Consider the following 16,363-nt stretch of genomic DNA (forward strand, 5'->3'; position numbering starts at 1 on the left):
AACCCCACTCCAAATCTCAGAAATGTCAGCAGCCTGTTTCAAACCACGTGGAGGGGGTGGGGAGCCAGACAGCAATAAGAAGTGATGAGAAGCGAGTGCTTCTCTGGCCCCTTGTGGATCACGTGGTTCCCCAGAGCTCTTTTTAAAGAAAGGAATTAAATTGACATGGTTATAACCCCGTTGACGTGCTTTGCAATAAGAAAAGCCATCGAGTATATTAATATTTGTTTTGGACTATCCTTTTTTAAAGAAAGTGTTGGCCTATCACAGTGAAACAAATGAAACAATAGCCAGTCTACTCCTTCAGAAATACTGGTGATTGTTGACGTCACTATAAACCTAGCCTTGTTTCCTGAAGAAAAATCTTGACTTCATGCACTTGAATTGCAGTCCATACACCTTCACAAGCCAGGTACTGAACCTGTACAGGCAGTCTGAGAAGAGAGGGGTGACCAAGGGCGACCCAGAGACACAGCGTGGTCAGCAGAAGAACTCAGGGAAAACGTGTAGCTGTGACTAGAAGTCAAATATGGGTAAGGAGAAAACCTCTCTCTTTGTCCGAAGGACTGATCACATGTTGACAGCTGGAATTTACATGGCTCCTCATTCAGTAAACCAGCGCCTTCCCTGCATTCCAACATCGGCAGCACAATGGTGGCACAGACGCGAGCTGACACATTACACACGGTCCGGCTCCCCTGTCCACTCTCCGTGGACCCCTCCTCCTCCTCCGGAGCCTTCTCCATCTCCCTCCAACGTGAGCTTTCACTTCTGCAAGACCTAAACACACGCTCATTGGACGGTTGCTCCATTCTGAGGGCTTGATTTCACGTGCTTTCATATGCTCCACCTGCATGCAGAATATGAACCCTCCACGAAAGATTAAAAAATAAATACATAAAGAAAACAAAGCCAGGACAGGATAAAAACCCAAACAAATCCCTTCTACTTTGTTGCCAGCTCCAAAAGAACCGGGCATGATCAACATTTCCCATGTCAAAAATCTTGTCGGCATCACAAGCCTTTTTTATGCTGGGGATACATGCCTTACTTTATGAACCGGAACCCTAAGGAAATGTGACCTGTGAAGCAACCAGCGCTGTAATTAGTGAGAATTGCTTCGGTTACCTTTTGTTCAAAAACAGTCATCTGAGAAGTAAGGTAAACTTCCACAACATCTGACAATAGGGAATGCTTTCTCTTCCTCCAATTATTTTGGCGATAACATACATTTCTTGGCTAAAAGCTTCCATTAAGATGTTGCAGAATTTTTCCAGGAGGGATCTGGTAGTGGGAACAATGACAGTGTATAGTGGCAGTGTATACAGCAAAATGCATGAAAGGCACATGAAATGGTCCTCTGACTTGCAGAACAATCCATTTTACAATATACATTTTACTGATTATGAGGAAACTCATCAGTACTTCCCACCCTACAGAATGTTCTTAAAAATATGGGAAACGGTGGAGCAGGAAGTCTTTATTGTATTATGAAGTAGTCATTAAACTTTAATCTCTACCACTAGGGGGCAGAATGAAGTTCTTTTCTAAAGGGACGGCTAGGCAATCAACCATCACATCATTGTAACATTGAAGGCACTTCAAAAAGACTCAGATGTTTAACTATTGTGCTAGTGATCATACATTCATATTGGGCTGCAGGCCAAAAGAGAAAAGGAAAAAAAAAAAAAAAAAAAAAGCCAGAGATTTGCAGCTGAAAAGCTATAAAGTGGTGAATTTTACCTTAGAGCAAAAAAACGTCTTCAGTGACAAATTTCAAAGGCCATATGTATGCGATTTTCATGAAAAGCAGACGACCCTAAATTTCTTTGTTTAACTGGAAGCGATCTTCCTCTCAGAACAAGCAGGTTCTTTTCTGCAGTTTCCCTTGTTTATTGTGCTGTTACAAATTTCACTTTCCTTTCTAGTGCTACAATCAGGATTCTAGAAATGCTGTTTAGTGCCAACGGGTGTTTCATTAACACTGCCACCTCCAGCATCTTCAAGGTATCACCTCAGGCACAACATTACTGATGGAGAACGTTTAGTCTTCTGATAAAATAGGGTGATTTTTTTTTTTTTTTCCCTTTTAAATGAAACCCTCCAACTCAACCTTTATTCTATGGTAAAACCTCAGTGTTCCCATTAGACTTTGCCAATACAGGACATTATGATTACCCTCTGCCCAACCCATGTAGTTTAAATACTGAAAGTGATGAATCATTTGGATCATGAACATTATTACTCATGAAAATAGAACTTCAATTCCTAGGACCTGTTCAGAGCATTTGCTTTTCAGGCCTAAGAGCCAGATATTTGGAAGACAGTCTGGCATATTATATACCAAAACATAATCCATGGCAGGCTTTCTAAGTTAATCAACTCAAGGGATAGATTTGGGGTGATGGATGAGGTCCACCCATCATCTAAACATTCAGAGGGTCTGCAGATTCCAATTCTAACACCTTTTGTTTCAAAAAAAAAAAAAAGGTAGATGTAGTTCGATTCCTATTTTCACTAAATTGCGGTCCCAGGAAAGCTGGCAAAGTCCCAAGTGAAGTGTTGGCTTTGGCATTTCCCCTGCCCCCACCTTCTTTCCAAAGCACAAGACAGTTTTGTAAATAGAGATAGTGCCGAAAAGAATCACATCTTCCCTTTTACATCAGGAGTGTTACTTGATACGTATCAATATTTCCTGTCAGCTCCAACAAAGCAAAATCTTGGGCCGTCTGGTCTCCTTAGATGGCTAAATATCGTTTGCTTAAGTCAGCGCGTTCCAAACCTTTTATGTGGCCTGACAGTTGATTGGGAGAAGGCCCACTAACTTTCTTAAAGTGTGCAGTCATCCGTTTGGCGGCCGGCTCAGGGGGTTCCACATGAAATCCTCTTTAGATAAATTCATACTTGCCCAGGGTGATTAGCCTTACAGCTCAGCTGGCTCACTCATCTTTAAAAGCAGAACATTCATGATCAGTGTGGGATCGGAGTTGTCTTCTACACCTTAAATGCCTCTCCTGCAGTCCCCAAAGCTGGTGAAGGAAGATGCAACCATAAAAAAAAGAAAGAAAAAAGAAAGAAACTTTTTTTTTTCCCCTTCCTAAAGATGACAGGCTGAAGTTGACAACCTAATCCTTCAGGCTTGTCTTACTTACTGAAAGGCTCAAGTAATGTCAAAGGAACCATCTGATAACAGTCTTCATGCCAAACCTAACAGCTTTATTGAAACAAGAAACTTTCACATTAAATTTCCATGTGTTTTCTCTCCACACTCCTTAACTTCACTGCCCACCCTCCCTGTGTGTGTGCTTTCTTTTTTTTTTTTTTTCCTCCAAAGATAAGGCCTCTCTGCTTCAAAAACCAGAGAGAAACTGTTACAGAGGGCCAGCTGGGATGTAGTCAAATTAGTGGATTATTATTACCTTGGGGACGTTGGAAATCAGGTTTGTTATTGGCAGTTCCTGTTTCTGTAAGAGTTGTTAAGAGCTAAAATTTAAAGGGTGTTGGTCAATCAACAGAATGTTATTTTCTTAAGTGGGGAACTGCTATTTGTCATTTTTACTTTGCTGCTGCTGCTGGACGACCTGGCACCAGGTCTCCCTCTAATTCTAAACTCCCACTTAATTAGAAATAAAGCCAGTCTTCACAGAAACATAAAGGACATTTTTCTTCAAATCAAGACTCGTGAGCTAAAAGAGCAGGTGGGTGGGTTAGGAGTCTTAGTCTAACTAAGACATCTTTTAGAAAATGGTATTGGATTGTTAAGCATACTTGAAAATATGATAAATACAGACATTGTCATATAAATAAGAGCAGCTTATTCTCTGTGTATTCTTTGGACGTTATGGAGAGAATGTTTTCAGTAAAATACATATCCTTCTGTGCTTACACTTTATGACATTCTTGCTGGGACAGTTTTACATTTTGAAGCAAAGGAATTCACTGAAGAATTTTAAAGTCCCTGATTTTTGTTTTTGTTTTCCTTTCAGTTGAGGATGGTCTTACTTCTCCATGTTCTGAAACCATTTTAAACAAAAACAAAAAACAGACAACCTTGCAGGAAACTCAGAGTAAATAAATAGTCTTTGTCTGTTAAGTGAAATTGTTCCTTAAGGTAAGTTACTTTTCCAAGGGAATTACAGTATATTTCAATATTGAATAGCAGGCGTTTTTCTACCCATCTGAATGATGTTTAGGAAAAAAACGGATTCTTGAAAATTAGCCTATTGTATAATTTATGTGTTTGATTAGAACAGCAGAGTGTCTTAGTTAAAAATATACATATTTTTAAAGAGATCTCACCATTTCTTCCAAACAGTTTCTAATTTAATTGTGTTTCTCCTTGGATCTGTATTATTGGTCAGGTGACTAGACTGATTAAGGACAGACGGGAATACAGATTTCCAGCTAAAGAAACTCCTATCAAAGGGTTAATCAGCTGGTAATCTGAATTACAAATATGTAAGCCAAAAATAGCATTTTTAGTAAGATCTTTCAGTCTTCTCCATGACTACTTTTGAAAACTACATTCACAAGTTACATCACATCTTTAATAAACTCTGGACTGTGAGCTGCAGAACCTTCCCAGATATTCTGCCGACTCTGTTATATTTTCTTCACTTCTATATTTAAAATAAATTCCCTGCCCACCCACCCCCTCGTTGAATTCAGGGAAACACAAACAACTCATAAGCTTTGCACTGAAATGAGTTTGTTTTGTTTCATGCCTAGTATTGCTTTTGAAATTGTTCAGCAGTAAAGAAAAGAATGCTGTTATTAGCTTCAAACACCAGCTACAAACATACTGTCTTCCTATTTATTCTAGGTTTTATCTTATCCCAAATCAAGACATGATGTATTTATTTACAATGGGTTTTATGATGAGTTTATTCATACATGATATGTGAAATATATGTATCAAACAAAGCCATTATGAAAAGGAACTCAAAATATACAGGAAACTATAAATTCTGACTTTGGTGTTTTGCTGTGTCCATTTTGCAGACAGGGAAACTGAGACAGGATCTTGGCCAGAAGATTACACACTATGTATAGTAATAGCAAAATCAGCTAGAAGATTGAGAGTTTCTGCCATTAGGAAACATACGCAAATACCATCACGCCCAGAAAAACCCTCCAAGCTGTTTTGTCAAAAGTGTACCCGGGAGGTAGGGGCTGGAAAAGACAGATGCAAACTGAATATGGGGGACATCTCTTCCTGAAGAGGAGGAAAAAAATAATATCGTGCACAGGAATGTTCCTTTTTAAAAAGAAACCCCTTCGGAGGCACAGAACTTGCCTGCCCGCTCTGAAGAAACAAGGTGGATTATTTCAGCTCTCTGGGGCTTGGAACGTGTGTTTGCAAGAGCACCCTGATAGCTGCAATAATAAACATGTCCAGCTGCAAGAACTCTGCCTAACAAGCCTGGACAACACAGTCTGAATTCCTTTCCTTTGACCATCTTAGATGTCCCCTGCGAGAGGGGAGTCGGGGAGCCAGCCCTGGAAGGGTCCTCCCAGACCCCCGCAGCCCCGCGCCTCCCCAGAAACACGCACCCTCCCCCAGCCCGCCTCTCCACTTTTGTTTTATTTACGAATATGTTGCCAGAATTCCAATGAGTTATCTATTCTGTGGCCCCGTCAATTTTCCCACCGAGGCCTTGTCGCCGGCTGACTCAGGGTCCAGTCGCAACAGTGAGAAGAAAAGACCAGAGCAAAAGAATTCTTTTCAACTTTTTTTTTTTTTTTTAGGTTTCGCTCATTTCTCTCTCTGCCTGCCCCCAGCCTCCTTGCGCTCCTTTACCCCTTTCTGTTACAAGATCGCTCAAATTGAAGCCCCGGAGGATCCTATAGGGAATGCATAGGATCCCTGGGAGAAAAAAGCCCCAACAAGCTATACACCAGATGTATAATGTTATATGGTCAAACTGGCAAACACAAAAGCCGAAAAACAAAAGGCGTGAATTAGGGAGAGGCATTCAAAGGCGTGTTTTCAAAACAGCCCGGCCAAAAGCCTGGATTCCCCTCCTGAGACTAAATGCTTGAAAGAAAAGGTGCTAAAGAAAGAAAGGAAAAGAAAAAAAGAAAAAAAAAAAGCCCATTTTTTCTAATTAGCTGAGGCCTAACAGGCACTGAATTTCGCAACTAGTTTTCATCGAGGGGGTTGTGGCTGGTGAAACTGAAAAAATATGCTTTTGAAACCTGTGATGGAGGCTTTCCATGGAGCAAAGCTAGATTCAGTCCTCGGGCTTTTTTTTTTCCTCCTCCATCCCTGGAGTCTTGGGTCCTGCCTTGCTTTCTTGGTCCATCCCGTTTTCACACCCTTCCCCCCAAAGTACAAATATTATTTAGGTTTAAAAAGAGAGCTGGGTGGAAAGCTACAATGTGCCCCCGCCCCCTCCTTTCTGCCTTATACGCAGGGGGTTTTTCCAGGCCAGCAGCAGCCCTCTGAGTCGCTATGAATCTCATTCGAAACCACCACTAGTAGCCAAGGGGGGAAGGTGTCCGTGCGGACCGAGGGTGTGTGTGTGTGTGTGTGTGTGTGTTTTCCGTAAATGCTGGGATTAAGATGAAAAACTCTCCACCACTGTGAATTTAGACATTTAGAGGATGATTTCTAGCTGTGAGGTTTTTTTTTTTTTTTTTTCCCAGTGCAACGAGGCAGCGTTCAAGATAGCAAGGTGGATTCCCCAGCCTTGCAAAAGGACACAAGCAGACAATTTGAATTTTTAAAACCTTCTGACTGAAAGGGGACACAACGGTGTCATGGCCAGAGAATGATCCGTCTTCGGCTGCCTGACAAATTATGAACTTGCATTCTTCAATGTCATTCCTAATAAGAAAACAAAACAGAACTCGTGGGCGAGAGTTGGTGGGCAGCCCGAGTTTTGCAGGGAGGCAACTTTAATTGCCACACTGTCTGGCTTGGATGCCTGTGGTCGTGCGTGGTGTGTTTTATTAACAAACGCTTGTTCTAATGAATTAGCCTTATTAGGGGCTCCTCATATTCTTTCATAAAGAGCAGAGCTATTCTGAACTTCTGAATGCAACAGTCTCTTGATATTCTCACACCAAAGGCTCTGTGTGGGATTGCATTTCCACCCTTGTATAAGGCTCATATACATATATATGTAATTTTTCATGGCAGAAGAGTGAGCAGCAGAAAGTTAAGAAAAGTATTGGGCTTGCAGGTATGGGCCATCCATCCAGGACCATCAAAAATGCTGAAAATTACTATGCTGAAAACGCATTTGCATTTCCAGCTGAACAGTCTGGATTTTAGTCACCTCCTGCATATTTTTTGGATACACTTGTGGCATTGGATAAAACAGATTCATTAGCTTTGATTAACCTTCTTTAACTAGAGTTAAAAACCTGCTGTAAGCAGCTCAGCTACCAATGCAGCTTTAAGATAGTTTATCACGTTTAAGACCCAATTACTGTTGCACCGAATAAGAATAAAACATCACAATAAAATGTGGAACAAACAGCCATTCTAACATGCACAGCAAATAATCATTAATTTATCACAGCAACCTTCCCATTTCTATGGTTCTTCTGATGGCTGCACTTAATTCAGATGGAACACTCTGGAATCTGATGCTGGGAGAAGAAACTAGTCCCCTTCTCTCCTTGATGCTGACTTTTTTTTCTCCTGTCTTACAGCTTGAATTTGGAGTCTCGGAAGGCTCTTTTAAAGAGTAGAAAATATGAATAAAATAGACAGAAAATGTGGAGCTAAAGTTCAAACGGATTCTGTAGAACTAGGTCTGTATGAGAGAGAGAGAGAAAGAGAGAGAGGATTTAACTGTGATGGGACTCCAGAATTTTACACCAGTTTGTCAATAATTGGAAATTTAAATATTAAATGTTAGTTAGGAATTTTAAATATGAAACACAGGCAGGTAAAGTCAGCACTGAGCTCATTAAAAGAGTTACTCTTATAGGATCTGTAAAGTTTTTAAGAGCAACAGTAAGGTCCATGTCGTGTGTTTTCTGTAGGAAGAAGCAGAGCTAGGGAACAACTCCAGCACGCTGTGGGTTAATTTTGGACAGGATTTGACTGAAGCAGGAATAATGAACAGTGAGATACTGCAGCTTTCAGGCAAAACAGAGTAACAACAATTAAAAAAGAGAGCGAGGGAATAAAGAGGGAAACAATCTCCAGTCAGTTAACTAACAAGAGCAGTCCAGTGTTGGAAACAGATAAGACAGGGGCCACCAGGAACGCTGCTGTTACCGCTGCTTGTTTTATGCCTAGATGCAGAAAGCCTGCAACATTTGTGAGCCAACTGTCTGTGGATTTCTTCTCATCTGCTTTAAAATATTTGGTTTTGCCGTATTTCCATAATAACCACAACCACACTCTCCCCTCCGAAAAGCCCCCACAACAACAGATGTGTGTTCTAAGAGGAAATGGAGACACTGATATAATCAGACACTAGTTAGAGTGCTTTCATACTAAATTCTCCAGCAAATTCCCAACAACAAAAAACTCTTCCACCACTGATGGAATTAATCTAAGATCCTTGATTATTTGAAGTTCTAGAAGTTTGCATTTTGCATTTTGTTTGTGAATGTATAGGGCTTTATTTATCAAACTGCAGCGCAATTTTCCCTTCAGTTTGAGGCTGTGATTGTGAAACAAATAAATTGAAACCTACCAGTCTGTTCTCTCCAAATTTAGTTCCATTATCACTTTAAGAATGCACGCTACTTAATGATACAAAAGGGGTGTACTTAGCTGTTTATTTAGTTGCTAACTCAGCAATATGTTGGTTCTTTTATTGTTGTGTGTGTGTGTGTGCCTGTGAATTATATGGCAGCAATGTATCTTCCAAGTATTTAAGATTTTGTATTTTAAAGTGAGAAAATAAGAATGAGGTTTTGCAAAGACTTAAATAAAAATAAGACATTTTAGATAAGGGCACACTTGAAAATAAATTGGGATGGGATAGTAGTGGTTTTGGAAATACCATATTTTATCAGTATTATACCTCTTTTATGGGCTTCCCTAACGGCTCAAACAGTAAAGAATCTTCCTGCAATGTGGGAGACCTGGGTTGGGAAGATCCCCTGGAGAAGGGAATGACTACCCATTCCAATACTCATACTCTCGCCTGGACAATTCCATGGACAGAAGAGCCTGGTGGGCTATAGTCCATGGGGTGGCAAAGGGACAGACACAACTGAATGACCAAACACACACACATACCTCCATTATAGCTATGTCTTTCTGGTATGTATCAATATGCATTTAAAGTATATTATGTGTCCCACATCCTATCAGATACTCTGGAACATAAAAGAACATGAAATTCATTTGACCGCTTCCAGCAGTAAATACTTTGGCCACAATGCTGTAGCCCCTCTTTGACTTGAATAGTTTAGTCAGTCTCTTCCTCTGAACATACTCTTAGAATATGTCCACTTCACTAAACTGTAGTTGGGGGAGGAAAGAAGAATTGAGTTGAAAAAAAAAAAAAAATTACTCATGGTGAGGATCTCCTTGGTTTCCTGCCTCTATATCTTTCTAACCTTAGAAGCTGGAACCACTTAACCCCAACCTACAGGTCCGGGCCTGAGATGACTCTGGAAATTATCCCATTACCCTGGGCTGGGGGAATTCAGGGAGCCATAGACAAGAAGTTCATGAGCCAACATGAGGTCCCTTTGGCTGCCGGACAAAATCTAGTCCTCATTTCTAGAGACCAGACTCCAGGCCTCTTCCAAAGGACAAGCTCTTAACTGTTAGTCTCTTTAGTATACTTCCTCCTGCCTAGGAGTCCAATTTTAACTCATTGCCTTTCTCACTACATGGTACGCCCATTTGGTATGCCATAAAATAAATTCTCCTGGAGTCTGGCAAGTTTTTTCATAACTCTTGTGCTCCAGACTAGGGTTCCCATTAGCTTTGCTGTGCTTAAAGATGCTGTTTGCTCTGTCTTAGACATTTCTCCACACCCAATGCAAGACCTTCAAGAAGCCCTACTGTGCCTTCCTGCTTTGATAGGCTCTAATCAACTACTCTTGGGCCTTTCTGGAGGTCTAAACTTTTTAAAGATGCTTTTCTTCCCAGATCAGTGTCTGGTACTCTGTCAGAACCCCAGCTTCTGGCCAGTTCTGCTTTGACTGGTCTCTCTCCTAACTTTTTTTTTTCCCATTTATTTTTATTAGTTGGAGGCTAATTACTTTACAATATTGTAGTGGTTTTTGCCATACATTAACATGAATCAGCCATGGATTTACATGTATTCCCCATCCCGATCCCCCCTCCCTCTCCTAACTTTTGAAACTGGGGAGAGGTTGGAGTTCCTAGCATAGAACATAAAGAAAGTGAAAAGACAGCAACAGGAATCTTCCCAAGTCTTCATTACATGGCTCCATTGTCCTAATTACCTTCAAATATCTGAATAGCTTCTAGATTCTTGATCCCTTTGTAACTGTGCAGTATCCACTCTCAACACTAGTCATTGTGTCCACCAACACTATTGAAATTTTGTGTCCAGCATTCCAATATAACCTAAATCCAGCAGAAAATGTTTACAACCTGTGGATTCAAAGAAGGAACGTCAATGCAGTTTATGCAATGCCAGTAGCCATTGGCGGCCATCAGTGAGAGAGGCTGGCAGGCTGGTTAATTTCAAAAGGAGGCAGCCACTTAAGTCTGGGGATTGAGAGTTATCAGGAGAGGGGAGAAGACCATCTTTGTATGATCAAAGAAATAAAACTCAACAGCATGTGCCCATGAAACAGACCATACTGGGTTCTTAAACCATTACCTCCTCGTTCTTAATGTGGAACAGACCACAAACCTTAGGAAGCAAGTGGTGACTTTATAAGACCCAACAAGATGGTGTGTTTCTACCTGCCAGAGTAATTCCTTCCTAATAATTGCCATTTGATACATCCTCTTGCATAATTGTCAGTCCAGTAAGGATGGGAAAGGTGATTTGAATAGAATAGCATCTCCTTGCAAATTTTTCTCTTGAGACTTTTAAGTCAATGGTTCTCAAGCCTGATTCCAATTAAAATCGCTTGGGAAACTTAAAAACAAACAAACAAACAAATCTATAGTTGTCCAAGTTCCACTTACTGAAAGATTGGTTGGGTTCTATTGGTGTAGGATTGGGATAGGCATGGACATTTGATTTAGAGAACTTCAGGGATTCTTCATATTTCTACAAGACTGAGAGCAGTACTTCACATCTTCGGATAGCTGTATTCGAGTACAACTTTTGCTCTGCTGAACAATGTAAAACCCAAAAGGATTGTCCACTTTCATACCACCTGAACTCAATTTTCCATGCTTCAAAGATCAGTGCCTTCCTCTCCAGGCAGCTGACAGAAGACATCATAGTCTTACCAACCTACATACCCTTTTCTGAGGACCTACACTGTAAAATTAAGGCACAAGTTGCCTGCAATACAGGGCACCTTGGCTTCAATACCTGCATCAGGAAGATCCCCCGGAGAAGGGAATGGCAACCCACTCCAGTAACCTTACCTGGAGAATCCCATGGACAGAGGAGCCTGGTGGGTTATATAGTTCATGGGATTGCAAAGAGTCGGACATGACTGAGCAGCTAGCAGCAAAGCACAAATGACTTTCTTGGGCTTTAAACAAAGGACCTTTTTCTTAAATCCCAACTAACCCTTGCCTAACCACCTCCACAGTGTATCCAGTCCTGGATCACCAGAACCTGATTTGTTCATGAAGCTCAGCAACTCACCCTGCCCCTCTCCTGTTACTGTACTGCCATCTTCTATTCCTGGAGAAGCTGCAGAAATAGTCTGCTGTTAATACTGATAGTGATTGGGCCCAGAGTCAGAGTTTAGGCAAAGTTTTCCATTCACTTCAAGCTTTAGAAACTGCTTCTTCTGCCAGGATCCTCATTTTTCTTTTTCAATTACAACATCCCCTTGGAGGGGTATGGCTTTTTCTTCTGCTCTGCTACCAGATTCAGCCCCAGTCTTGACTCACAGGACTTGATAAGCCAGAAAGCCAAAAAAAAAAAAAAAAAAAAAGAAGAAGAAGAAGAAGGCTTATTATTCATTAGTAAGCCCTAGATAGGAAAATTAAATCCCCCAAGAATAAACAAATTTTTCACTAATTAGCTCTTTACTCACCCCCCCTCCCCAAGTCATGGTCTAATAGGAAGGGCAGGCAGCCTGCTACTGCCAGTTCACTGAGTCTTCCAATCTATAAGAACCAGAAATTTCTTATAAATTCCTGGGCTCTGACAATATCTAATAGTGATACGGCAACTTGCAGTTTAGATAACACTTTTACATGCATTATCTCATTTAATCTTCACAGGGAAGTGGCTGACTCACATATATAAAAAGAGTGCACAACACTTAACACTTACATAGCGTTGTTGACAGAATGAAATAGGTGACAGTCAGGTACCACACAGATATTCTGTAGATATATTTTTCCTCCCTCCCCAGGATGTGTCCATTGCTTATACAATGCTAACATGCACAAAGTGGTTACCATATTAATTTTTTCCTCTCTTGTGGAATAAATATTGTACAAAATAGGAAGATGGACTTACGTGACAATCAAGATCTCTCCTAGTTCTTTGCTAAGATTTTTTATCAATTACCTAAGTATATGTTAGGATGTTTCTAAATTATTTTTTTTCTGGGCAAGTGCATATTTTTGACTATATCACTGATCCAAAAAAAACGAACCTAAAAATGTAATTTGATGTTAGACTTCAGTGCAAGCTTGCATTCAAAGATTCTTACGTTTTGTTTCAAGTTTTCAAATAAGTTTCTTGAGCTGGTACACAATCACTGCTCTCTTTCTGGGTGTAAAGAGGGTGTCCTTAGGTAATGTGTGTTAGTCGCTCAGTCATGTCCTATTCTTTTCAACCCCCTGGAATAGAGCTTGCCAGGCTCCATCTCCATGGGATACTCCAGGCAAAAATACTGGAGTGGGTAGCCTTTCCCTTCTCCATGGGATCTTCCCAACCCAGGGATCGAACCCAGGTTTCCTGTACTGTAGGTGGAGTCTTTACTGTGTGAGCTACCATGGAAACCTACCTTTAAGGTAACCTGTGACCTATTGCTAATTTTCTTCTGGAAGGTGTTATGAGATTACATGGCTTCATTAAGGTTTCTATAATTTCTTAGGCTTGATGGCTCTTTTACAAAGATGAAGAAGAGAGCTTCAGATTGGTCAACCAAAATTACGAAAATCATAACTGCTTATAATGTGTGGAAATCCATTCACAATGAATATATGAAATTCCAATATGAAAGAAGGTGGTCAGCAATTCATCGTATCACCCAGGGGTCATATCAGAGACAGGTCCGTCCTCACTCCTGAAAGTTTAAAGTACCAGGCTCTTTACTAATTGTAGGCAATTAATAACACTGGTGTGAACTATTCATTCATTTATTCAATAAATATGAAAGCTGCAACCATCTTGAGCTCCGAGTTCTGTGCACTGTGGACTCAGCAAGGAACAAACCATGAGTTTCCATGAATTTCCAAATTGAACCATCGGGTCTCCCTATTTTAAGACCTGGGCCTGGTCAAATTTTCCAAGAACTTATGTAGTTGAGAAAAATGATTCAAGATTTTCTGATAATATCTAAACTCATGGTGCTGTTATAAGTAATGACAGTAAATGACAGTAAAAATGAATCAAATGACAAATATGTACCTTGGAAATTCCATTGCCATTACTTATGGTCATTGCTGGAATCTGCATACAGAGACAGTTGTCTACAGAACCCTGAGGCAGAACCAACATATGAAACCTTCGGTACACAATGGAGAAAAGCCATGAAGATTCTGCTTGATTTCCTTTGGTGCTTATGGTGAAGCATCAAGGTTATAAAAGCTTCAGATGATGTCCCCTCTTCTATTTCATCCCCTAATGTTTTTGTGAAACGACCTTAAACCTTTGACTTGGCTTAACATAAGGAGATTTCTCATTTTATTTTTGCTTATTCTTTTAAAATAAGTCTAGCTTTGATCCAGTCAATAAAAGTCAGCCACAGAGCAGATAAAAATAAGTGTCTGAAGGTATGGCATGTTTCTCAGACTCTGGAAGTGACTTGAATTAGATTCAAGAAGGCAATGTACTCTTTCTTGTCCTGATATAAACCAACAAATAAACAATTTGAAAAGCCCAGTTCTACAGACATGAGACATCTGGATACTCTAAAAAGGAAGCCACATTCTTGGCAGCGTGTTCAAACTTGGGATCCAAATCTTCTGAGGTTCACACATCACCATTGTGACAAAATGCTCTCCCGTCATGATGTGTCTCCATAATGTCTTGTCAACATTGTCTGTTCTGCAGAACATCTCGTTTAAAAGTTGACGACCTAAGGAGAAATGTAGTTTTATCCCATAAGGCCCCAGAATTTGATCCTATTTGTTCATTATGCACAGAAGGTACTCTATGTAATATGCAGTTCATGATGAGAATGCTTGAAAAGGTCATTGGCTTAGTTCAAATAAACAAAACACATTCTCTATAACTTTTTGGCATGCTAGCCAGAGATTTAGAGCAGTGAGAACACTGTCGAGTGTAATGAAAAAATCAGAAGGCCAGTTTGGTTTGGTTTAGGGTAAGACTATTTTTAGTATCCTGAAAAATTTCTGGAAAGAAGGGAGTGATGTGTAAAATAAAATAAATAAAAATTGGCCATGATGTCCAGTTTTCAAATAGGCAGTGATTAACTATTTAAAGTGAGAGGCACCTTTAAGTCAGTTGTATCCTTTTCAGGTCTACTTGGTAGAAACTATTGTCAACCTGAAAACTTGGCACTGCTCTTCTTAATGCAAAGCTTTCCATCATTTCAGACTTGATGGTAACAGAAGAGAAGAGGTTTTTCATAGTTTAGAGAAATTTCCCAGTATCCCATGCTGAGAAAAGGAAAGTAGCTATAATAATATGTAACAAGATTTCTTATTTTAAAAACTCTTAAAATATGTATTTAGTACATTTGTATTTTACATTTTTGAAAGACCTACTATATGCTCAGGTCTTTATATACATTTTTAATTTAGTCATCCCAATGATTCTATATATATGCCAAATATAGTATAAAGCACTGTATTTATGAGAAAAGCTGAGTTGCAAGAGTTAGATAAGTTCTCCAAAGTCAGAATTAAGCCCCAGAACAGCTTTTTTCCCTGAAAAGCTGAGTTTTTCAATTACCCATAATGTCTTTGAATAATGAATGAAAGCAAGTGTGTCCCAAGATGCCCCAGAAGAATTTCATGTCTTGTAACTGACAGCCAACTGAATGGTGACATTAAGTTATTTTTCAAATATGGCTTCGCAGTGCTGAGTTCATGGACTCTGAAAAGGAATCAGGTGTGTAAGGAAATACTGGGCATGTTTGCAGCGTGCTTTAGCAAAAGAGCACCTTGAGAAAAACGACAGTCTTTCAAGGCCAACTGCTAGATTTATGGGGGAAAGCTTACCTAACAAACTTGTAAAAGTTCCCTAAAGATGTCATAGCATGCTTGGCCAGGAAACACACAGCATTCCGTACCCCATCAAAGAAAAGCATTTTTGATAAGACTTCATGTCAAACTGTCATGTTTTGTGTGAGAAGTCAGGCTGTGGTAAGCCTTGGAGACCGCATCAGGACTCAGAAGGAGCCACCATGAGCTGTCTGCTCCAGGATGGAAGAATCTTCCAGCAGGGCAGAGAGGGATTGCTTTCCAAAGCTCCCCTGTGTACATCAGTAGTCAAGGACTTGGGGAACAAAAATGCCAAAATGAAGAGTTCAAAGGTAAGAAGAACACCCTGCAGTGACATTAGAAGTTCAAACCTCTCTGTATTCATGGTTTTGTCTGTTGTTGCAAATGGTGCCATGGGTGTGAGGTGAGTCACAACTTCCCTTGGGGGTGCACCAAGCCTCCTCAAATGACTATGAGCATATAATAGAAATGGAGAACGAGAAAAAAAAACAAACAGAAAACCTCTCCAGAATTCTACTGATTACAGACTAGACAAAACATAGAGTGAAATGCTAACTTAGAGATTTAAAAAGAGTAAGTGGTGCTTTCCTAACCTATCAGTTTAGTTCAGTCACTCAGTTGGGTCTGACTCCTTGAAACTCCATGGACTGCAGCACACCAGGCCTTCATGTCCATCACCAACTCCTGGAGCTTGCTCAAACTCATGTCCATTGAGTCAGTGATACCATCCAACCATTTCATCCTTTGTTGTCCCCTTCTCCTCCTGCCTTCAGTCATTCCCATCATCAGGGTCTTTTCCAATGAGTCAGTCCTTCATATAAAGTGGCCAAAGTATTGGAGTTTCAGCTTCAGCATCAGTCCTTCCAATGAATATTCAGGACTGATTTCCTTTAGGATTGACTGGCT

The sequence above is a fragment of the Dama dama genome, chromosome 13 (assembly GCF_033118175.1).
Source record: "Dama dama isolate Ldn47 chromosome 13, ASM3311817v1, whole genome shotgun sequence".
Classification (NCBI taxonomy): domain Eukaryota; kingdom Metazoa; phylum Chordata; class Mammalia; order Artiodactyla; family Cervidae; genus Dama; species Dama dama.